Genomic DNA, 23,923 nt, shown 5'->3' on the forward strand with positions numbered 1-23,923 from the left:
ATGTTTGGTGGAAGAGGGGTGGGTGATGGCACTGCTGAAGCTTGTGGCCCATCCTGACTCTGCAGCTCTCTGTAGCACATGGAAGGCGGGAGTGGGTGCCTAGAGCAGCCTGTCTTCATTGCAGCTCTAATCCATCTCAACCCTAAAGCAGTACAACCCAACAGTGGACAGCAGCAGCCACATCTGGGCTGTGTGTAACATGCAAGCAGCTCTGTGGCCTGCGCTGCGGTAACTGCTCAGTGTAGGTGGAAGGTGGTATCGTGGCGCAGCCCAGCCTCCCCTCTCTGAACAAGCAAAACTGCCCCCGATGGGTGGGCTGCAGGCTCCCCAGGCAGGCTCGGGGGAGGACTGGAGTTGGAAAATGCCTGTCACTTCTGGAGGGCTTGTAGTCTTCGTTCCTCGGGCATGTGATCCTTGCAAGTCTTTCCAAAAGCCATGAAAAAGCCAAAGGATGACACCTTGAACTCCTCAGTGAAGGATGAGGGAAGATGGGGGGTATCTTCTTCTGGCCCTATCTGCTCCCATTGGTAGAAGCAGGAAGAAGTCCAGTGTTCAGGCATCTCGAGATCATGATTCTTCTCAAAACCAATTTGTTTTACTGTAGGTAAATTGGGAGATGGGGACTGGGGGAGCGTCCAAATCACCTACAGGCAGACCACCTCCTTGGTTTGAACATAAAGGTCCTGTTCCTCCTCTGGAGGATGCTCTGCCAGCCCAGATCTCTTCCGCTTGCTCCCCTTGCAGGAAGGGCTCTCCTGCCTGCTGTCAGTGCTCGGGAGCAGGAGAGAGGCTTTGCAGCAGGAGGCAGGTAGTGCTGCTGGAGCCCAGTGCTAGGAAAGGCAGAAATACTCCTGGGTTGTGGAGAAGAAAACATTTTTTTTTTCTGTTCTTTCGATCTTGCACCCAAACCGTGGGCACAGCTGTGGTCTGCCTCTGCCATCCCCAGGGTGCACCCAGCCACTTCAAACCTTCAGCCGAGGCTTTGGGCAAGGCAACAGTTCCCCTCTCCCCACATCGAGCATCTTCCCGTGGCCAAATACATCGAGGCAACAGGATTCCCCTGCCCAGGTCTGCACTGAGGTGCTACCGGTGTCTTTTGCTCCGCATTATTTGGGAACACCTCTTTGGCTGGCAAGTGTGGTGTGGGGAGGGCGGCTGTGGGGGATGCACTGGATCACTGCCAGGAGGGATGTAACACCATGGAGCAGCCTGGGTTTCCTGGATACACCCTGTCTTGCAGCTATCTGCAGCTCAGGAGGGTTTGGATCAGCCTCTCCCGGAGCGCAGAGCCTCAGCCGGGCCTCTTTCTGGCAGACTTGTTTATCTGGGTGTTACATTGCTTGAGGCCAAGGCTTAGTTTCTGTTGTACTTGTGCCAGTGTACACAACCCTGGCAGCTTTCGGCACATGGGAGGAGTGTCATTTTATCCCAAGTCTCCCTCGGGAATTGATAACTGTTTAACAGAAGATCAGGGAGAGGATGGAGCAACTGGAGGGGTACCAGTGTGGGGGGGAACCTATTCTGGGAGCAGAAAGAAAAGGCTGGACAGAGGGTAAATGAATAATAAACTGAGGTGCTTTAAATTTTTATTTTTATGATTTGGTGGTGCTGATGGTGGTTAGCTCCAGACTAGGATTAATGAATCCCCTGCAGCTATTCTGCTTTGACTAGTTCTGGCAAAGATTATATTAGAGAGAGAGGGAGTGGGGGGATGGAGGAAGAAAAAGCACCACTTATCAACATGCTTATACAGATAGGAGCTAAAAGGTGTAACCTGATGAGACATCTTTCATTTCAGACAATGCAAGCCCTGCACAGTCCCTCTGGGTCTCTTAAACAGAGGCTCTTTGGAGCCTCCCAAAAGTACATTGTGCTATGGAAAGTGTTAGGAGCTAATTATGCAGCAGGCTGAAGAAGCCAAGGCACCGGGCTGAAACCGAGAATAAGTTTTGTACCCAAAGCAGCTCTGGAAAAGCATAGTTTTGTGCAGCGGGGTGAAAGACCCAGATTTCCCTTCTTGCCATGCAGTGCCCATGCACATCCACAGTGCAGTACAGATGATTTTTAGTTTGGGCGGTCTCATAAGGACGTAGGTCTCAGGACATTTTTGAGCTGTCTTCAGTGCAGCAGAGGCACACCATCTGTGCAGTTGGCAGATCAACTGCGACAGGATCATCTGCAAAATTTTATGTGGAAAAAATGTGACCTGTTTCATAAACAACCCCCTATACTGAAATCAACCTCCTCTGGCCCTGGTCGACTGGGCCCCAGGAATTTTGCAGAGCACTTTTGGTTGCATGGTGCAATTTTCAAAAACGACCAAAGCAGCAAGGCACAGGGTGAAAATTAGGAGACTAATATTTTTAATGTTCAGTGTTAGTGGTGGCGGTGAAATGTGGAAGAAATTCAGGGAAACCTACAGACTCCTCTGCACCCAGTTCACATCTGTTCACAATTCACTGCTACCTGCCAAACAATTAAAAACAACAACCTGTTTTATTAGCTGTCACATCCCATAAAATATTTCAGGGCCCTTCATCAGCAGCTGACACCCTGTCAATAATAGCTCTCTGGGTTAAAAAAAATGTTCACAATGTTATTTCAATGTCTGGCTCTCAGAGGTTTATCTCTAGTGCCCATCACAGGAGTATTCAAGCACTAAATGCAAGGTTAACAACTTTACAATTAAGGATGTGAAAGATATATAGACACTGATTTTCATCCCACCCTGAGTTTGAGAAATACAGGTCTTACAGGCTGAATTGTTCCATGGCTGGTCCTCCAAGAGGTGCCTGGGCTGAGCTGCAGGCAGGCAAGCAAGTGGCTGGCCTTGACTTCAGTGGCAGATAATCAAACAAAAGCTCGGAGGGGCACCTCTCCCTGCTGAGAACTGGGAGCACTGGGGGATGGTGGTGGAATGCTTTTCCTTAATTTTTGTAGTCTAGGAAAAGAGAAGATGGGGAAAGGTATTATGTCATTGCACAAAAGACGGTGGTCAGAGGTTAGATCCATAAATGTATTTAGGAGCATAATGCTAACCAAAATGAGTGGACACAGGCATTGACGTATCTCTGCAGATCTCTGTGACTAGGTACAGCTAAAAGATAATTTCTGCGTAATAAGTACAAGATCTGGTTCTACTCAACCTTGTAATAGTTTGGGGATCTAAGCACTCATTTTATGAAGGCTTCATGGCAAAACTATGCCCAGGATGCTCAGGTGCTGCCCCTGCCCTTGCTTATGGCACTGCTGGCACTCACAAATTCATCAGACATTGTGCTGTCATTAAGCCCTGGTAGTGCCTATCCTGCTACCAGTGCTCCACTCCACTGCTGCAAAGTGTCTGAGGCATCCAATCTGAAAGAGATTGATCCCTTCGGCACAATCCTAAATCTGCCAAGGCTGCCTAATTCTGCCTTTTTTACCTCGCATAGGTACAGGGAGACTTCCCACAAACTTTCCTTGCAAAAATGTGTTTTTTAGAGTTTTAAAAAATTGCATTCACCTACATTTGAGAGTATGGTGCCCAAGGCTGAAATAAAAGTAGGCAAGACTGAAATCAGCAGTTTGAAAACACAAAGACTTACCAGCTGTCATTTTTAGAACTGAAGATATGAGTGACCATGTTCTGAAAACCTGTGGAAGACGTTTTGTACTTTTTCATATAAAAGAAAGAGGTTGCATTCCTTTTTTTCAAACGCTAAGCCAAATGCAATCTAAAAGACAAATATTTTCCATGTTCTGCATACTACACAGCCACAGAGTGATGAGCCTAGCCCCATGGAGCTCACAGTTTAAACAGACCAAAGAGAGATGAAATATCACGCCCAAGATCAAACACTAACTTGGTGGCCAAATCTGTGAGCAGAGCCCAGGCCCTTTGGTTCAGAACTGCTGGCCTCTTCATTCCAGCCATCTCTCCTGACGTGTTCTTTGATTTTCCATCCAGACCTAATTTTTCAGGAGGTAACGTTACATTCACTACTGCTGTTTCATTGCAGAGGTACTTTCTATCTGGTGAAAGATAATCTGTGATTAAATCAGCTGGGATCAAACAAAGCAAGAGGAGGAGGAAATCAGATATCGGAGTCCTGTTGAACACCTCAGGAGTGCCAGGAGCTGGCAGTTTCTGACTGATGGCTGCACCTCTGATCTCACAGGAGCTGCAGTCCCATCCATGAGCCATGAACAGAGCCTGCGGCATCATTTATGTTCCAAGGTGAAAACTAGCCGATTTGCTTGAAAGGAGCTGCTTTTCATATCTCTGTTTTCAGGGATATTTGCAGCATTAATACAGCATAGTTAAGTAGTGTGGGGGAAATCTGTGGGTCAAATTCTGCCCCGTGCTGGCAGCGCACATCCCACGCTGTCACCAGGTGTATCAGCATGAGCATGAAGGCAGGCTTTAGGTCTGAACGGCAGAATTAGGCTTGCATTGGTTTTGTGTTGGATGGAGATTTTCCCCCAGCTTTTAGATTACATTATTGCTGGCAATTACTCCAACTGAAATGTGATGTTTTGACATTATTCCCCCTCAACAAGGGATCGTGGTTTATTTTCAGTGAATGGCAGTTTCTTGGTCACTTCTCATCATGGCTCTGTGTTCTTCCAGAGTAGTTCTTGGGCTTCAGAAAGTGATTTCCACCCCAGGAATGCCAGGGCCTGCTCGGCATATCAGTGAGCAGTTTAATGCTCAGACCTTTGTGGTTTTGTCTGGTTCCAAACCTTCCTATATAACTGCAGCTATAGCCCGTGTATCTGAGCCTTTGGTCATCCTCAGGGTGACACAGGATATGGCAGCTATTGCTTTAATAGCAGGATAGGGGTGGAAAGACAGTGTTTTCCTCTCTGTAGCAGGAGGACCTCATTTAATAGGAGCATAATTTTCTGCTGGTGTACATTCCTGTGCTTGCAGTTGCATGCAATTACTCACAGGCCTGAAAAGAGCCACAGTAACTGGCTGTGGTGAGAAAAAGACAGATGGAAACAAAAGAAATTCCTGGTAGTGGGATGGTTCTTCAGAAGAAAAAAAAAAAAGAAAGAAAAAAAAGGGAGAAAAAAAAAAGAAATTGCTTTGGCTGTAGATGTTTGCAAAATCCCATGTCAAACTGTCACAAAGGGAGATTCCTTGGTGTAACTTCCCTGATGCTAGAGGAGCACACATGGTATTGTCCCTCCACTCCTACAGGCAGTTTCAAAAGAGCCTCAAGAAAATTTCAGCGGGATGTGAAAATCTTTCCTTTGGAAATCACAGCTTGTATGGTATCTGTTCTGTCGCATGATGCTCAGCCTCAGGATTTCTATTTTAAAAAAGCCACAGTGGGAATAGCATGGGTAAACCTTGGGTAACTCTTTGAAACTCTAGGCCCTTGGTGATCATAGCAGGTGAGCCGAGATAAATCGAGCGGCTCCGACAGGCATGGGGCACGTGCTCTTTAAGGAGCACGCTGGACTGCTGGAGTAGTAGAGGCGGGTGGCAGAAAGTACCCTTTGATATAATGATAAAACGTCCCCTCTCAAACCTCAGGGAGCCCCCTCTCCTAATATTATTCTTTCTTCGTTTTCAATTCAAACGAAAAGTGAAAACAGAAAGAAAATAACTCTTTTCTCTCCTTGCTCGCTTCCCCCCCCCCCTTCCTCTCCTGCTGCTGCGACGGCAATGGGAGGGGAAGAGAAAAGGGGCTAGAGCCACTTAGATCGGTTTCATGCACAGGAGAAGTAAGACAGGAATTATTTTTCTTGTTAGCCTTTTTGTAAGAAGACAGACAACCCTTTCAGCCCAAATACAATATTGTAATTGCTCATATTCAACTGACAGAGGTTCCCAGATGAGCTCCACTGAGGCGTCATTTACTAATCTGTCATGTTCTATAGCACCCGGCACAGAGCGCTGTAAAAGTGTCTTCTTCTCTTTAAGTTATTTATATTGTTGGCTGAAAGCGCTTTGCTTGTACAAACTAGAAACTATTAGATTAGACCAGCGGAGACAGCCAGAGGCAATCTTTTTAACAAAGTGAGTGGGATTCAAAGTAGGGTTGGAAAGCAAATATTATTTCACTGGAAGTCTATTAGAGGTAGTTCCCTGGATAACAAATAAGTGCTTTGTTAGCTTAGCTTGAAGAAATGCACCGGTCAGGTTGGCAGCAGCTGGGTCTAATGGTAAACTATGTGATAGCAGATGATAATTCTGTGATCAGTGCATCATGCAAGCCAATTTTGCTCTCCCTTCCTTCACAGCCTGCCACATCCCTGGGTTTACTTATTTAAAGTGCATGTCAGAACTTAGCAGCTGGGGATAACTCCATTTGTTTTAAAACTTCTCATCATAACACACACGCACACGCATAAAAAGAAAAAGTATGTAAATTCAGCCTATCAGAAAGCAAATATTATTCTCACCGAGGAAGGCTAAAAGGTTGTCCGTGTTGGAGTGCTTCAGTGAAAGTGGAAGCTGGGCTCAAACCAAGTTTTAGACAGAGCTCATCATGACAAACAGGAACTCAGAGTCTCTAAGTATTAGGTCAGATTAAAGCATATCCGTTAAAATATGCAAAGCAAGTCATAGTCACTATTAGGTTCTAATTCTGGCAAATATCGTTTTCATTCAACCCCTGAGACAGTTGCTTTCAACGGTGGATAACATGATATTGCTTTGGTAGAGGACAAAATGTCTCTGTGCCGTAAATCCATATGAGAGTGATTCCTAAAAGCAGAAACATGTCTGTATAACACCTTGGGATCTATTTCTTTCTATAAGAGGTGCTCCATCCATGTAAGAGGTTGTCTTTATTTATTATTAATAACCACTTGCATGCTTGGAAATTCCCTTTTTGGAGCTTCCAGGCTGAGGGATTAAAAATCAAAAGTTTCCTTTGTAGCAGGGTGGATAAAAGTCAGTCAAACCATGGGATGGAGAAAGTGTTAATGAGCAGATGATGGGTTTTTGCAAAGCAAAAGCCTGGTTGTTTCTGACTTGTGGTCTGGAGGGCTAGAGACACCAGAAGGCTTCCCAAAAGGCCATTACTCAACTCAGTTCCTTGTATTCACATGTGAAACTGGCTCTGGGCTGGATGCAACAGGAATGCTGGGATACCCAAAGGAGTCAGGGAAACCATGGCCCATGTCTTGCTCTATTGCACCCAGAAGAACTGGATTTCCCCTTGGGAAATGCGTGGCATAACCTGTTAGGGGGGATGGCAGGGGGTTGTCTGCTCCATGTAGTTGCTAGAGCAATTGGACTTGGTAGTGGGCACTGCACTCTGCCCCTTTTCTAAAAGGAACCGTAGTGCCACCCAGGACTATGCGTGGTCTTTACCTAACAATTACATTTTCAAACTCTGACCACCTTCAACATATATATCCCAGAGGCAGATTCATCCCCAGGGTGAATGTAAACCTGCTCCCTACACCCTCTCCACATCCAGCCAGCCTTCCCCATCCCAGTGGGCTGCAGGATCACTAATCAATTAATCCTTGCTTGCTCCACAGCTTGTCTTTGGCTCGCTGTGTCTGACTGGTACTTGGGACTGACAACACAAATCTGTGCTGGAAATCTGTAAGCTGGCAACTCTGCAGTAAGAGAACAGGTAACATGGATACATCGAAGCTAAGGCTTCGTTCATGCAGGCAAGCTGCTGAACAGAGAAATCTCCATTTACCTCATCTTAAAAAGCCAGCTATAAGTATGCTTTTACCATCACCCTTCAACGTCTCACTAAGACTTTTTACTCAACCTCCAAAACTTATGCAAGTTGACAATTAGCTGGACCCCATCCCAAAGCAGACAATAACTTAATCAGAGAAGAAAGTGCAGAACTTGCCCAGCCTGCTCCCACTCCAGCACTGTTACATGCGGTTTTTTGGAGAATCATTTTACTTTCCTAGCTCTGCTTTAAAACTTCGAGGAAGTTTGCCCTTTTGCCCTCCTCCCTCCTTATACTCCAAAGCCAGAGGGGAAAAAAATAAGAGAGCGACCCTTGAAGAGGACACTTGCTTTTTGTTTTCTGGTGAAGGGGCGATAAGGAGAAAGAGTGAGAAGTTTTGTAGGTGCAAAATGCAGTGGGAAATGCAGTTCAGAGTTACCTATGAGTTGTGCAGGTGAAAACCACCATCCACTCATTAATAGTCTTAAGCGAGTTAAAAGCTAGGGATTCCCAGGGACACACCTGGGTTTTACCTTGCCAAAGGAGTGGGAAGAAACAAGGTCCCCTCCCAAGCCCAAATCTCTCCTACGCAGTGGCATAGCCCCAATTCCTCTGTCTGCCAAAGATCCTAAGTGTGCATCCCTTCCATTCACTATTCACCTCTAATAGCGCTGCTCCCTGCTAATGATGGGTTAGCCTTTCTGTTGCTGGAAGCAGGCGGCTAAACTGCAGCTCCCTTTGATCATCCCTCTCCACTCTTCCCGCAGGGCCATATTTTCCTTAGGGAGAAGGGGGCGAGGGTGCAGCCATGTCACCAACTCCCTCTGGAACAAGCCAGGCAAGTCTTTTATCTGCAGGGAGGTTTTGCTCCATTTAGGAGGATTAAGGCTTCTCCAGTTTGACTAGAAGGCCTTGCCTGCTGATAAAAATTAATTTCAATTGCTTAGCACACCTGGCTCAATGCACCGTAAGTAGCTGCTTAAATGTATGTATGTTAAAAGCTCACTATTAACTGGTTTGGTGCTGGCAAACCCACAGCAAATGGAAGCAAATGGAAGGGAGCATGGGGACATGGGAATGAAAGTCCCTATTTCTTTTCCTCCTCTGTTGATGGAGATTTTTTTCATTCTCCACAAAGCATCAAATTCCACCTCTTTCTCCGTAAGAGGGTGACAATTATGACAAATTTCTTTACAGGCAATGAGAGATCAGGGGCCAGAAAAGGGATTTTATTCTTGGATTTGTCTGCAGTGACAAAGAGTCACCAAGTGTGGTTGGGTTTTTGCGATCACTCTTGCTCCTAGTTTGGCTCCTTTGCAGGTCATTGGTGGATCTGTTACACAGGAAAAGCATAAGACAATCCAGGTGATCTGCAGGGACATGGAAAGAACATGCCCAGGAGACAAACATGTGCCCTGGAAAACTAAATGCCTGCTGGGCCAACCCTCAGCTGGTAGAAATGGTTGTATGTCCACAGCAGTAAACACAGGTGGATTTAGGCTGGTGGGATTTGATCCTCTACTCACTTTTTTTTCAGTTCAGAGTACATCAAAGGTTTCCTTTTTCTGTGTACCAGGGGATCGATCCCCAAACCCCTGATCACAGGGCTGCGATCCTGTGGGGCACTTCCAATACACCTGGGCAGGCTTGTGGCTGGAGTAGGGCTGTGGGCAGCAGCTCCGCGTGCCTCGCCACAGGGGCCGGCCAGCCAGGGCCATATGCCACGCTGTCACCAGGCTGTCACCTGTCACCAGGCTGTCACCAGGCTGTACCGAGCCAACGGGACCGGGAAGTACCTCCCCAGCTCCCAGCACAAGAGCCTGGCGGAGACAGTAACGCTTGCCCTTGTGCTTCCAGTAAGAGAGCATCTTCAGCATTTTGCTGATGTATGGACTTACACAAGAGGTGGATTCCTGGGTTTTGTTTCTTTCCTGTTTTCTCATTGCCTTTCCCATTTTTGTGAGTGTAACTCATGATTTCAGAAGCTGGATGTTTCTGTAGGGGCAAGGTGGGGTTAATAATTTGGTTTAACTAGTGCATGTGTTTCATCGGCAGATGCTTACAGCAGAATGGGAATCTAAAGGCATCTGTCCAGGCTGGCAAAAGAGATTTTGTCACATTAATATATTTTTTTTTTTTCATTAGTTAGTTTGGTTTTGTTTTGTTTTCAGCAGCTCTTTTCCTTCCTAGAGCTGACTTACTCTCTTCAGATCAGTCATAGGCAGGCTGTAATGATCTTAATGCAGCTCTCTTCTGTGCAAGCCAGAGGCCGAGTTCGGTGATATATTGCAATCTTTATTGCCCTGTTACTCCTATTGTCTCAAGTGCTTCTCCAGATCGATGGTGAAATTCCTCTGCTTTAGTGGCCGTAAGCTGGGAGGCCGCTCATTCACCAGATGTGTGATAAGCTGAAGTGTCACAGGTTGGGCTTACGAACGCTCAGCCTGCAAAGGATGTCACACAGATCCATTCTACAAAATTCTCGGCCAGGGAAGAGTGGAGTGAATTCCTGCTAGTGTCACACAACTCTCCTACTCATTAATTCTGTTTGGATTTAGTTCTTCCAAGCAGATCTGGATGCTCTCCTCACCATCAGGCTGTCACAAGTATAATATGATAAAATTATGGAATAGAAATAATTCACATGTAAAGTCAGAGCTAGGTCTATTCAGGAGAATAAGGACTTCAGTGAGAAGTAGTAAGGATGCTCACAGGAATATGAGTTTGGATGTCAGTTTTCCAGATCTTTATACTAAAGCTCTGAGATTAGGGGGTCTGAAAAGTTAGGCCATTTGGTGTGTTGTGAGATTTTAAGCTTGAAACCCTTTCTAGTGCTTTTGCATATAATATCTCCTCTGTACAAATACAACTTTTACTAGCTGTTTCTCCTCAAACCTCAAGTTTGAGTTCACCCATTTAATTTCCAACCCTCCCACCTATGCTGTTGACTCTAATTCAAGCCACTTCCAGCCATGGCTTAGCTCCACCACCACCACATCCACAGCACAGTCCCATTCTCTGCCTTCTCCTGGGCTTCTTTGCATCTCTTCCCAATCTTGAAACACAATTGCAATAGCATCTCCTTCTTTATCATCCTAAATTCACAGGCAAGAGAACAATTGCTGACTCCCCCACCCCTAGCTAGATTTGGCATCGGAAGGATGGGAGTGGAATGAGAAGGGAAGTGATTGATCCAATGTCCATAGAAGAGAAGGAACGTAGAGCATCTGCTCTTCCTTCCCTCCTGACCCCAGGAAAAATATCATCTAGACTCCTGAGGGGATCTTTTTCCTGAAAAATAGTGAAATAGAATCTCCATTTTCCATTGAGAAACTTTCAACAACAATAAAAATTGCTGTAACTCCCAACAACTGCAGCCATAGCTGTATAATACTGGATGTGTTGAGGATCTATCTAAATTAGTAGGGTTTAGGAGGTTTTCCTGGTGACTTTGTCATGAGGATGAGGATTTGCTAAATTTTAGCATGGGCTTTGTGTTATTCGCCCTTTGAAAATGTATTTCTGGTCTGGACACTTTTCTAGCCAGGATTTCCAGCATAGAAAAATGTTATTCCAGAATCCAAAGAAGACAGCAACTGCTCAGCAAAGAGGTGGCAAAAGAGGTTTGGACAGCCTAAGATGTAAAAGAAGAAAAATAATAATTAATAATGTAAAAACTTTCACTTCAAAGGAAGAAACTAAGGGCATAAACACAAAACTAAAGCAAGGAATATAACTGTTCGGCCAGAAATGTGAGGAAGTCAGATCCATCGAGACCGGGCCCATAAAGCCCCAGGATAGAGAGCCTTATGAATAACCCTGAAGTAACCTTGTCTATACGTTGTTTCCTTGTTTTAAAGCTGTGTTGCACGTGCACTGTGGGGTACCAGGAGGAACAGGCCCGAGAGGTTATTAGAAGCAAGATGCAAAGAGACTGATGGGCTGGAAAAACAGTCCCCTATAGGAACAAATCTAAGTGCCAGTATATACGAGAGACCGCAGTAGATTGAATGACGTTGTGTGTGTTGGGAGAGCTTCAATTACTTAATTAAGGAAACGATGATACCGAGAGCGGTTTGAAGAGAAAAGCTCTCTCATTTGGATTCATTTCACTTTATATCTTTTTGGTGAAAGATGGAAATAAAAACGGAAGCAGACATGAAATTTAATAATGTTATTGCTAGAAACTAAAATGGAAAAAATACTGGGAATGAATTAAAGTCGAGGCATAAAACGCTAAAAAAGGAAAGAGAAAAATGGTCAGGCAGAACCTAAATAATTCATTTATTTCCAGCAGTGGAAGAGTATTAAAAAACAAGGTACAGTGATTACAGCAGGCGACTGGGAGTTGGGACTCTTGAATTTTATTTCTTTTCCTTAACATATGTCATTCCGTAAGTCAGTCTTTCCATGCTCCAGTGTACCCAATACTTCTTTGTATGACAGTAATGTAGTTGGACTTAATTTGCTGATGCCCTGTAGGTGTAAATTGTTATGAATTGGCAGAAATCACTTGAGATTTAAGGATGAAGTTATCTTTCCATTAGGAGCTTGGCTACCAAAACAAGTTCTCCATTGTACTCCCCCACAGAAAATGGAGCTCCCACTGAAATTTCCCATTTCATATCTCAGTCTGGGTAGAATTCTCCCCTGTGAAGTGATACTTTTAATAGAATATCTCCCTCCAACTCCCTGGTGTGAGCATTGCTTCTGGGTAAGCAGTGTGAATTGCCTCTCTCCTGTTCATAAAGTTGAATCAAAGCTTCACTTAAGTCTATTATTATTATACTTTCCCTTGCAGGACTCAATATCATCTCACATCTGAAGACTGTGGGCAATCACAGATGTGCTGACGATACGTACTCTCTACTTGGCTCTTCCAAACAGACCTGCTGCTGGTTCCTGACACTTGGACAAGAGGAGGATTAGTTGCCTCTTTGCTGGACAACTCTGGCACCTGCCAGCAGAGGCTGACAGTGGTCCGCACACAACCCTTGGAGAAGCAAGTGTTACATCTAGGTGAGTCTAGATGCTTGCATACGTTTAAAACATGGCATTTGCCATCACTCTGTGAATTGCTTTCCTACATGCATTTTTGGAAGATGCTTGTTTCCCCTCTGGCTGGTTTATCTTTTTAAATGAGACATCCTTTCTGAGCAGAGAATTTATGCCCACCAAACCTGCAAAAGCACATTGCTACATGTTCAAGTCAGTTCAGCTCTCACATGCAAGCAAGGTATTCCAAAGCAAAAACTTCCAGATTGTTTATATCCGTTGTAGGCTGGCACGGTACTGATGTTGCTCCTGTACATCAGAGAAGCCATATGAGAATTTGGTTGTCCATGATGGTGCAGATAATCTGTTATCAAAAGCGACTGCACATTCAGATAGAAGTGGCCTGTGGCTCATCTGTTTTGCCAACCTCAGTTGCTGCATCTGGATTTGAATTGCTAAAATCAGCATAAATGTTATTGTTGAAAGCCACAGAGTGTGGTTTATGTCAATGATAGAGAAACCTCAGAAAGTTTGGAGGTTTCCAGTCAGCACCCAAAAGTTTGGATATTTCTCCAGCTGTAGCCAAACAATTGAAATACTACTGTTCCAAAAAGTTCAAGTAGTAAACTCTGGAGAGCAAGTTGTTTCACAAGATTTCTGAAATTTATGGTTTCAGTCTGAGGACAGAAATGTTGCAAGATCACCCCTTTGCTTGATATCTCTTTGTTGCCTCCCTTAATTACTTTTATGAATATTATCACCTCATCTGAGAATCCTGTGATGTTAATGGGGCTACACTGCGGCAGGTTCTATCCAACCCTACAAACGCAACCCTTCTCAAAAAGAGTTTCCAATCTAGACGAATACAACACCTTAAAGAGCAGGAAATGAAGTAACATTGCTCCAGCCTCGCAGGGAGGTGAGACAACTTGCCTAAGGTCCTGATGAGATTCGTGACAGAGCCAGGGACTGACGCAGACCTTCTGAGCTGCCAACCAGCCCATTATTGATAAAACTCCTCATTTTCTCTTTCTGCCAGTGAAGAAGCATGAGTACGGATGCTGAGAGTCAGTTACCAGAAGAAATAATTGCCTGTGAGATTTTCAAACTTCAGAACAAATCCTGTTTTATTTTTGAACAGCAGTTAAGGTCATTTCCAAATTGGTATGAATGGAGTTGACTATCCCTGATTCAGAATAGCGAACATCAGCAAAGCACTGGCAATTAACCAATTTGTTAACAACTGCTCTGCTGGAGTGAGTCTGGGGCAACTGTGCAGGAAGGGAAAGAAGGCAGTTCACTGTAAATTTTACTGAACATTCCAGCGCTGAATCTGATAAATGGTTTCTGAAGGATTTTTCTGAAGTACCTTGGACTCCAAGGAGAGAAAACATTTCTCAGCCCAGATGCTGTGAGCCAGAGTATCCTACCTGCAACACCAGATGTCGAAGGATAAGGATAAAGGGGAGTTGTGGTTCCAATAGAGAAATACAAAATCCAGCCTCACTGGGCTGGTCTTTGCAAGAATTATATTTCAGATATTAAGCTGGGACAAAAGTACTGCAATTTCTGGTTGCAGGAGAAGAGGTAAAAGAGTGTCAGATGCTCATTTTTAGACACCAGGTATCAGAATTACAAGGTCTGCATCCGCAGATCATTATCAGAATCAGCACTGAGGTCATTAACTCCTATATACAGTACATAGGTATTGCTGACTGCTCAGCTGAGCACCCTCTGAAAATACATCATAAATGTCTGGTCATGAACAGTTAGGTGAGTTTTGGTGAATTTGGAACACACAGAAATGTACTCTTTTATTTTAATGGTTTGAAATATGTACCCTTTCAGTCCTTATAGACACAGACCCCACTGCTGGCAAATAAAATTTATTTTTATGCCCTCCTCTAAGAAGGCCCTTTCGTTTCAGCGGGTCTACTTTCAAACTGATGATACTTCTCAGCAGCAGAAATCTAAAGCTGTTGGCTTAAACCACTGTTGCTCCTTATCTTTCCATGTGAAACTTTTACTTTGGCATAAGAGCTCTTATTTCTAGCTTGAATAAGACAACTGAACTTAAAAAAAATAATCTTTTGAAATAGAAATTAAACCAGACTATCCATATGGATAGTGCTATAGCTATAGCAGCAGAAGTTTTAATTCTACAATTAGAGATTAGAACAGAAGTTTTCCTTAGTAAGGATATAAACTATGCACTCACATCTCTAAGAATCAGTAGCCAGATAAAACTCCAGTTACTCATTGCACTAAAAAAACCCACAACCCCGCTTCTTTCTAATATCTCAGTAGAAGGACGACTGTGAAGGGGTGTTTTTTTCCTGTCTCCCTGAGTTGATGCTGTTTTGTCAAGCCCTAGTTTTACTGAAAATGTTGCAGTTAAGCTCTGCAGCCGCCTGCAGCCAGCCTGATTCATTTTGTTTCCTTCCGGTTCATATGCAGCCCCAAATACCCAGGAAAAGTCTCAGGGCCTTGCATTTGATCCTTCACTTGTCAGTCACAAATCAAATTTATTAATCTGGATTTAGAACAATTTAGGTGCAGTTTGCTCTCTAGTTCAGTAATAATTATGAAAAAAAAAATTGCTTTGCCTGATGGCTATGTGTGTGTGTACATAAATACATGTGTGCAATTATAAAGAATTATTCATGTTTCTTTGTATTTGCCATATACTTTTACTTCAGGTAAGTGTTTATGGCCCATTAAAATGGAGCAATTCCAAAATTTCCTAAGCATGATGAGCGGTACCATTAATACGTGTATGCCGTTGCCAATTACTACATGAATAACAATATCCTGAATGCCATATGCCTTCATTAAAAGGTGAGCTTGGGAATATTCTCCGTTTCTGCTTTCTCTGCGTTTCTTGAGTAGACTCCAGCCTCGTGGTAGTCAGCAGCAGCAAGCAGTGGGGAGCTGCAGTTTTAATAACAAATTGTGACTAGTTGCTACTGGCTGCAAAGCAGCTCCCACCGAAGCGCAGAGCCCTCGAGGTTGCAGGGGAGCACACGATATTCCATTTCCTCGGCGGTCTTCTGAGGGAGATGCATCAAAGCCTAAGCAGACCCTTTGCTGTGGGAGATATTACCCGCAGCTGAAACTGGGGATAGGGTTCTCTCATTTGCACCAACCTGCCCATTTACAGCAGGCGATATCGTCATTAAGAGCTGAGAGTGGGAGGAGGGGGAAGGAGGCCAAAAGCCCCCCCTGCTACTCTTTTCAGAGAGCATTATAACTAGCTGTGCCTCAGAGATGAACTTGCTATGAACACGCAGCCTTGTAGTCAATGACAGCAACGCTCAAAAAGACTTGAATAACAGTTTTACAGCCTTTACTGGTAATCACATACACTTAGTTATTATGTCAATGCAAATTATCATCATTTATTATTAATACAAGATGAGATTTTCCAAAGTGCCAAGGACAGACAAGCACCCAGCTCCCTCCAAAAGCCAGTGTGGGAATTAGGTATCTGGATCTACCTGTGTCTCTGGGATCTACCTGTGTCTCCAGTGCCCACAAACGGCTTGGTGCATCTGATGGGCTTGGCTTGTTTATTGAATTATCTGTAAGATTTATTTCTGTGGGATTTACTCTGATTTTCGGAATCTGGGTCCCCAGACAAACAAATTCTCTATTCAGTTCAACTAGGCACTCCAACATATTTTGTTTGCATTAGTTACACTCTGTTGCATTAGTAATGTCCCATCATATCATATTAGTAGTCTGCTTTGCTAATACAGGGAAAGTCGTTCACGCAGTACAAAGTCTACTTGTGTTAGCAGTTGTTTTCCTTTGTATTTCATTATAGACAGAGGCATTGAGCTCTGGGGGGGAATTTCTTCAATACCTCGGGTTAGATTTGTCCAACGGGATAAAAGGAAGACATTTTGTTTCGCTTAAATCTGAACAGGGAAAATATAAGTACTTTGTTTTCTTTCTTCTATCTTTACGAAGGCAAAGAGATTGTTCGAGTGATTTTGTGTTACTAAAAGGAGTTCAGCTGGCTGAGATTTTTAAATGTGGGCATTTCAACTACTTTTGCTTTTTGAAAAAAATCCCCCAAACCCCAAATGGAGGAACAGTGTTTATAGGACACCAAAAGGTTTGTTCCTTCTCCTTCTCCCAACACCATTCCCAACCCTGCCCACTGCTGAGCTGATGTAGCTCTGACTGACAGCGATGAAAGGAAGACTCCTCAGTCCCTGGGAAATAATGCCACCATGTTTTAGCATGTTTACAGAAAATGGAATCCAGCTTAAATCAATGTGGAGACTGAGCTTGAAACTGCTTTTTTGCACTACTTCTAATATGGGGTCTAGGGATTCCTGTTTTATTGTGCATGTATGTGTCAGACATGTCCGCAAAGACCAGAACAAAACTGAGTTCATTTGTTATTTATGGTCTGATCTCAGAACCACTGGGACAATTGCACAGGTCCGTGACCCAAGCGTAAAAGCATCATTTGAAGCTCCATAATTGAGCATTTGACTACACTTTCCACCAAACTGGGTGAGACCAAGCTAACCCACTGTATTGTTGTTGAGCTATTCTGCAAGAGGAACCAAGCAAGAAAATAGTTATTAATTTATTAAGCATGCAGTCATAGTAAAGGCCAATCCAGCATCACAGTTCCACTGAGCTCTAACATACATTAGAACCTGAGATGGGAGGAAGGGGAAAATGTGTTTATATGTGGTGAGAAAAAGGAATATGGTCTTATCTGGGGAACCATCCTTCAACTGTTACTCAAAAAGCAGGATCAGAACCCTTCCCCCTCCTCCATGACTATACACAATATTCCCTCTAGCCCAAGATAACATTAAGAAGCACGGTGCATTTAATGGCATATAGCTTAGACACTTGTCATGTCTCCCAGAGCAAACCTTATTGCCAGACAATCACTTCTCTTATACACCACAATATTTTTTTTTAATGTTTTAATAGACTAATGAGAGTGAGAGGAACACCAGGCACACTTCTGTGTCAGATGTGACATGTGCTCTGTGCAAGCACATACTCCAAGAGACTCCCAGTCGCAGTGCAAAGCATCCCAAATGGATCCTGATAGGTTTTCATAACTACAAACCTATCACGGGCATGTAACATTAAAAAGTGTTTCAGGAGTTATTAGAACTATCTTTGCATCTCTCCTGACTAGTTTTAGTGCCTCAGGTGATATGTACAGTTGCTGATGATGGTTACTGTTTACTGCACGACACTGCCTGAAATATAGTTGTGAATCAGTGCTCGATGGAGTAACAGAACAGAAAGATGGCCCTTGGCCAAGCGGTGTCCAAAGCCGCGAGCAGCACAAGTCAGACGCTGTATGCTGATCTCTCTCAAATATTTGGCCTTTAAAAAAAGGAACACTTTTCTAGACCTGACCCTATGACCAGGTATGCGTTAATCGAAGAGAGAAATGACAACAAATACATTTTATAAATTACTATGTATTTTCTGAAAAGGTTCTCAGGGTATTCACCAATTGCCAAGACTAGAAATGTAATAAAAAGTTTAGAAGGAGTGATTTACCAGCTCTCTAATGGAACAAAACATTTAGGACGTAAGACTTTTCAAACCAAGCTCTGATTTGGCACAGAAGTGAGCGTTACCCATCTGTTACCCCATGACACCAAGATAGAAGACTAGTGCATCCATCTTGGAAGAAAGAAATTCAGGTTTTAGTATAGCAGTTTTAAAGGAAGTATTATAATATCTGAAGCTGCTTGTCTTAGTGTCAGACTAGACAATCTGAGCTGGAAAAATACGTTTTCTGAAAAGTACATTTTTTCCCTGAGATAACTGCTTGAGAATTAAATCCTAAACTGTTAGCTCTTTTTTACTTTTTTCACCCATGTATTCTGTAGAAGATGTTTTTAAAAATGTATGCTAGTGAAGAGACTTCATTTTCTTTAAATTGTCCCTCAAATATTTGGCTTTACATTCCCACACATGGCCTTGATTCTTTAATATTGACAGCTACTGCAGACTCCTTCCTTGAGGTCCCCATTGGGAAACTCCATGGTAGTGGATTCTTGCGTGGGTCTGAGCACACAGGTAAACGTATTGCACAGAGGGGCTGGAGATAAAGGATGCCATCTGCCTCTCACCCATTTGTTTCTGCATCTCGCTGTTCACCTAGAAACTGCCACCTGTTTGTGCCAGGTATGTACCACTTACCAGGGACCCATAATTAATCCTACCATAGCATTCTCATCCACTTACTAAATCATTTTAGCAAGACAGTAAAAATAATTAAAAAATGAATACCTATCCCAAAATGTAGTTTATGGACTAGATAATTCTCTAACTCTGAAGTTAATGAGAAGGAAATCAATAGAATTATTAATATTGAAACTAACATTAGTGTAATCAAAATCAAAATCTTCATTGACTTCTAGGGAATCGTATTTTTCCCACGAGAATATTATATATCAACCATACCAAGCCATGTAGCATCAGCCAAGCAACAGCTCTTTGGATCTTGGTGCACGATGAACACTAAGACATGAAGAATACTGATAAAGTGATACTAAAATGGTTTAATATGTCAGCTTAATATCACTGACCTTGTGAGGGAGACGTAAGGGCAAAAAGGGGCTCTGTGTGGTGCATGCATGCTAGGAAGTCTCTGGCTTGCATGGTGGCTCTATTTGCTGATGTCAGAGAGACTTCAGTGTGATATAGCATTAATATTGTCTCACATGTCAGGTAATGCAAATACAGAAAATTACAAGTAGTGTGAGCATGTACTGAAGATGAGCTCTGTGACATCCATTATGTAGAAGCAAAATCATCTTACCTCATGAAAGATGGCAGCTTGAAGGCTAAATTTAATGAGTCTGATTCTGATCTCGTACTAGGTTAAGCCAAAAGTGACTCCATTTCAGGTAATGGAAATGCACGGCTGCTAAGCAAAAGGAGGGTTGGGTTTATTGATGCACCCAGCTATGCTTCTGTTAAAGTTGACAGCCTACTAAAGCTTGCTATTCATCGCTGTCTGATTTTTGACTGTCATCATAATTGTTATTAGAAAACCTCCAGCAATACTAAGTTAAGATACAAATTAAAAATAAGCCAGCGGTACCTTTAAATGTGCCATGAGCTTTGTTTTTGGCACTGGTATCTTTGAGCAGAGGCTTACAGTTCAATTCAGACAGTTAGCAGGGTGCTGACAGCAACATGTTGGTACAAGACTGTACTTCTCTCTTTGGTTTTGTTTTAATTAAAGCTGCATTTATTTTTTAAAGCAGGTCATAAAGCTAACCTACTCTGACAACACAGAATTACATTATAAAATCATTCCTTATAATAATTATAAATCTCTGCTAAAGCAAATTGAAATGAAATTAAAGTACCGGCGTACGTTGCCTTTCTTCCTGATAGGAGGAATTCATCTGATCAAAATTACTGTCAAATGCTAGGAGTTTGTGGCCAGGACAGATCCAGAACTGAACCTCAGTATTCAGCTTCCTGCTCCTCCGCATGAGTTACTGTGTCAGAGCTTTAGCTCCAAAGGATGCTCTCGAAGCGTCTGACGTGTCACTTGGCTATACTGACAGCACATGCCACCACTGCAGCTAGTTTCAGTGGCACTTTTTTCACCAGTGAAGGATGGGACCCTCCAGATAAATTCTGTCCTTCCGCACTTCCAGAGGGAATGAGAAATGCTGGTGTCACAATTTAAGTGAGGTAGTTTAAAGCAGAAGGAAAAAACATACATACATACATACACACACACACACACACAAATATATCATATTATTATATAGCCAGAAGCATTGGATGCAGCAGGCTGATTTCAGAAGGTTTATAGTCTGGGGTGATATTACTTATATGACATGTATGGAAACTATGGGGTGGAATTTCCCTGAAAACCGTGCTTGCCACAAGATTTCTGGCACTTTGGATTCTCTACGCAGTTAGAAATCCTGCAAGGACAATCTGTCTCATTGTACTTGAGTCGTCCTTGGTTGGGTTGGAAACCAGGGGCCAGATCCTTAATTTATGTAAACAGGAAGAATTCCCTTAAAACAAATAGGGAGGAATCAAAGGAAATTCTCAGTCCAACACTATAATAAAGAAAAAGGTTTCCAAATCCTTCAGGACCTCAAAAAATATAGACCAAATCCCCACACAGAAATGAGTGGGATGAGAAGAGGAGGAGGTGTTTTTTCTTTTTCTTTCGTGATGGCCTGCCCAGAAAAAACAGACATTTTTCTGTTAAGAAATTTACAGTCAGAGGAATCCCCTTGGTCCGCTGCAGTGAGGTACTCGGTATTTTGGCTTTTCATTTCTCAGTGTCCCTCAGAAATCGAACCAGAATTAACTGCTAACTTGAGAATGTACTGAGCCAAGAATTTCAGGATTAGAGAGAACACAGTGTTCTCCAGCCTGTAAGCAAGATGCATATATGTGAGTCACATGTTATAGGGAATGTTAAGGGATGCCAAAGCATGAAAAGTCTAAAGATTATGTCTTGGTGGCCAGACAGTGTGGTCATTCAAGAAGTGGACTGAGTGTTAAAAGGACAAAGAATGTTAAATGGTGGAGTTTAAGGTCGGTTTACTTTAAGTGCAGTAATCACTGTAGACCATTTGGGAGTTCAGTCAATAGGAAGTTAAGAATCCCACTTGCTCTGGATGCATAAATGGCACGTGGGAAGCCTGGCGGTGGCAATGGCAGAGAAGAGGGACTCCCACCTCAGCCTGGGAGCTCAGGCAAAGAGCTCCCTGACAGCCAGGTGCTTTGCCAGGATTCAGTGAGCAAGAGCAGAAAGGGCCAAGTCTCATTTGTGTCCCAGCTTTCATCTGAGTAACTCCAGGGATGCCCTTTCTGTCCTCCATGAGACACTTGGGTTTCAGTTTCGTGCCAAGGCAAGGAGAGAAGGGCTGTCCCACGTAACAGAAAATGGCCATGTATTAATGGATGGCTTTCCAAGGCTTCTTCTGTGTCTCCCTTCACACTCCAGCACCTAAAGTGTTTTTTTTTCTGGTTGAAACACATCACATTAAGTTGGTGTTTGCAACTCAGGAAGTATTACTTGCTAGTGGCAGCTCAGTGGTGTAATTTACTTTCCCCAGGTCTCTGAACTGGGGCTTGTCAGACTGATGGTGTTTAAGATTCTAGAAAGAAACCCTAGCAAACTAAACATAGAGCAAACTGTGCTGCTGGAATAACCTAGCAGGGAGGTTATGGGAGCATTCATTAATTGCTGCATTGCTTGGCAGGCTGGACTGGTTACCGGTTTGTTTCCAGTTGCAATAGAATCTAAATTCCCAGTTTGGATCTCTCCAAATGAAGCCCAGCATGGTTTAGATGCTGCAGCTCCTTTCATCTCTACAGATGTTGAGATCAACTGCAAACTTGCATCTAAGTGATCTGAACTTTCTGTGTGTGCAGGTGGGGTCGGCATACACCTTTGTGGATGAAGGCATTTCCTAATCAGGGCCTTCAGCTTAAGCAACACCTTGCTTTCCCTAATGGTTTGGCAAAGTTAACCTGTATTGCCCTTCAAAGCACCCAGCAAGGCTAGCTATTCGCTCAGATTGCTCCTGAGAAATCTGCCTAGGGAAGTGGAAGCCTGGAGCGTGGATGGGGATGGGTGAGAAGGAACATAGTTATTCATATCTGATAGGGTATGATGTTTTTAACTGATTTGCAAATGCTCCCAGATATCATGATAGGGACAGAGAGAGAAACTGAAAAATATGCAGATACATCAAAAATCACTTTCAGGATGTGGATTAACTGTTGCTACGTAGATTACAATTTTACAAATGTCTGATTTCTTCACAAAGGGTTTGGTGGGAAACCAGAGAGATACTAAGCAAAATCAGTCCCCAAAGAGCTAAAAATTCGAATGATAAAGAACTGTAGCTGGTATCTAGGAACTCTGTGGGCTATGAGTGAACATTCATAGCTTCTGCTTCTAATTCCACTAAGTGACTTCCACTTTGTTGTGGTAGTTATCTGGGACAGCCCATGAGCATCTAAACTGGCTGAACAGGCAGCAGAAGACTTCTGAAGTGTTCCTAACATTGAGCAAGTCACTTCGCTTCCCTCTTTTGCTGCTCTTTGTCTGTCATACCGTCTTTAAAGTCGAAATCATCTTGCTTTCAGGATCTCAGTCTAAACCTTTCGGGGCAAAAGCAGTGTCTGTTTGCTTGTCCATACAAGTGCTAGCACAGCAGGTCCCAGTCTTGGTTATAGCCTGCAAGTGCTATTACAGAATACCTGGTAATAATGGGAAAAAAGGATGAAGTCATCCTGAGCTCTTGTCCCATTTACTCACCACCCATGGAAGTTTCTATATTTGCATCTCTGAGAGTACAGCAGAGTTGCCAGGTCCCTCTGGACCTGAATTTGGAAAGCTTTACCTTCTCCCCCACCTCTGTTGGCTTTGATAAAACAGATTCCTGCCAAATCTACCAGAGGAATGTTTCTTCTCTGTGTCCTTTAAGTGCCCGGGAAGCTGGGCATGACATTCAAAGCCAGGGACCAGAGCTGAGTTTGGCATAGCAGACTTCAGTAACCCAGGTTACTCTCAAATCCAAAACCTGCCAAAATAACCCCAAAAACACATATAATCCAGCTCACATTTGTGTGTTCAGAGTATCTATGTTTAACTTGACTACTTAGTGGTTTTGTGGTATTCATGAATACACAAAAGTAGTACTTGTCGTGAAACTTAGACAATGGTTTGTTTCCTGTGCAGTGATTATATATATGTGCTTCTGCAGCAGCTGAGAAGGGAGTGGTACGGTGGCTCTAACGCACAGCAAGGAGTGGGCTGTGAACTGGCACTGAAGGAAATCCCTTTATGAAAAAGAAGTGTTCCTTGGAGGGCCGTTTCCAGTGTAGTATGGTTGGACAGGGTTTAGCTATGGGTTTGCATTAACAAAAGCTTGTGGTAAATTCCCAGGCATTGCCTTAAAGAGGTACCTGAGTATGGACATGGCTATTGATTATTCAAACTGACTAAGCCTTGAGAATCACGCTTCCATGAAAGCAGTCATGTTGATGCACGTGTGCGTTGGCCATGCACCTGCTATAAAAGTAGTTTCCACAACTTAGCGCTTACACACACATTTTCCACCACATGCAGCTGTGGTGTCTATCTGGTCACGCCAATTTAGAAACCTCAGCATCTAAGTATCTTGAAGATCCAGTAACCAAAGAATTCGACTTCATGAACTGGTTGCAAATCAACACCTGACCTACATTCTCCATTTTTAAAATGTCTCAGCTTATTTGAAAGCAGATCC

General features: G+C 43.4%; 1 long non-coding RNA gene across 4 annotated transcripts in view; it reads left to right on the plus strand.

Moving 5' to 3' along the window:
• Nucleotides 1-23,923, plus strand: part of LOC114011717 (uncharacterized) — a 59,634-nt gene that overhangs the window by 20,433 nt on the left and 15,278 nt on the right. For 3 of the 4 annotated variants that reach the window (XR_008748828.1, XR_008748827.1, XR_008748829.1), the window contains exons 2-3: nt 12,445-12,662; nt 18,636-18,821. This is a non-coding gene — a long non-coding RNA (uncharacterized LOC114011717). Of the gene's footprint in view, nt 1-7,488; nt 7,587-12,444; nt 12,663-18,635; nt 18,822-23,923 lie in introns of all 4 variants that reach the window. The other variant, XR_008748826.1, reaches the window with a different exon arrangement.

This window comes from Falco peregrinus, chromosome 9, assembly GCF_023634155.1.
Source record: "Falco peregrinus isolate bFalPer1 chromosome 9, bFalPer1.pri, whole genome shotgun sequence".
Classification (NCBI taxonomy): Eukaryota; Metazoa; Chordata; class Aves; order Falconiformes; family Falconidae; genus Falco; species Falco peregrinus.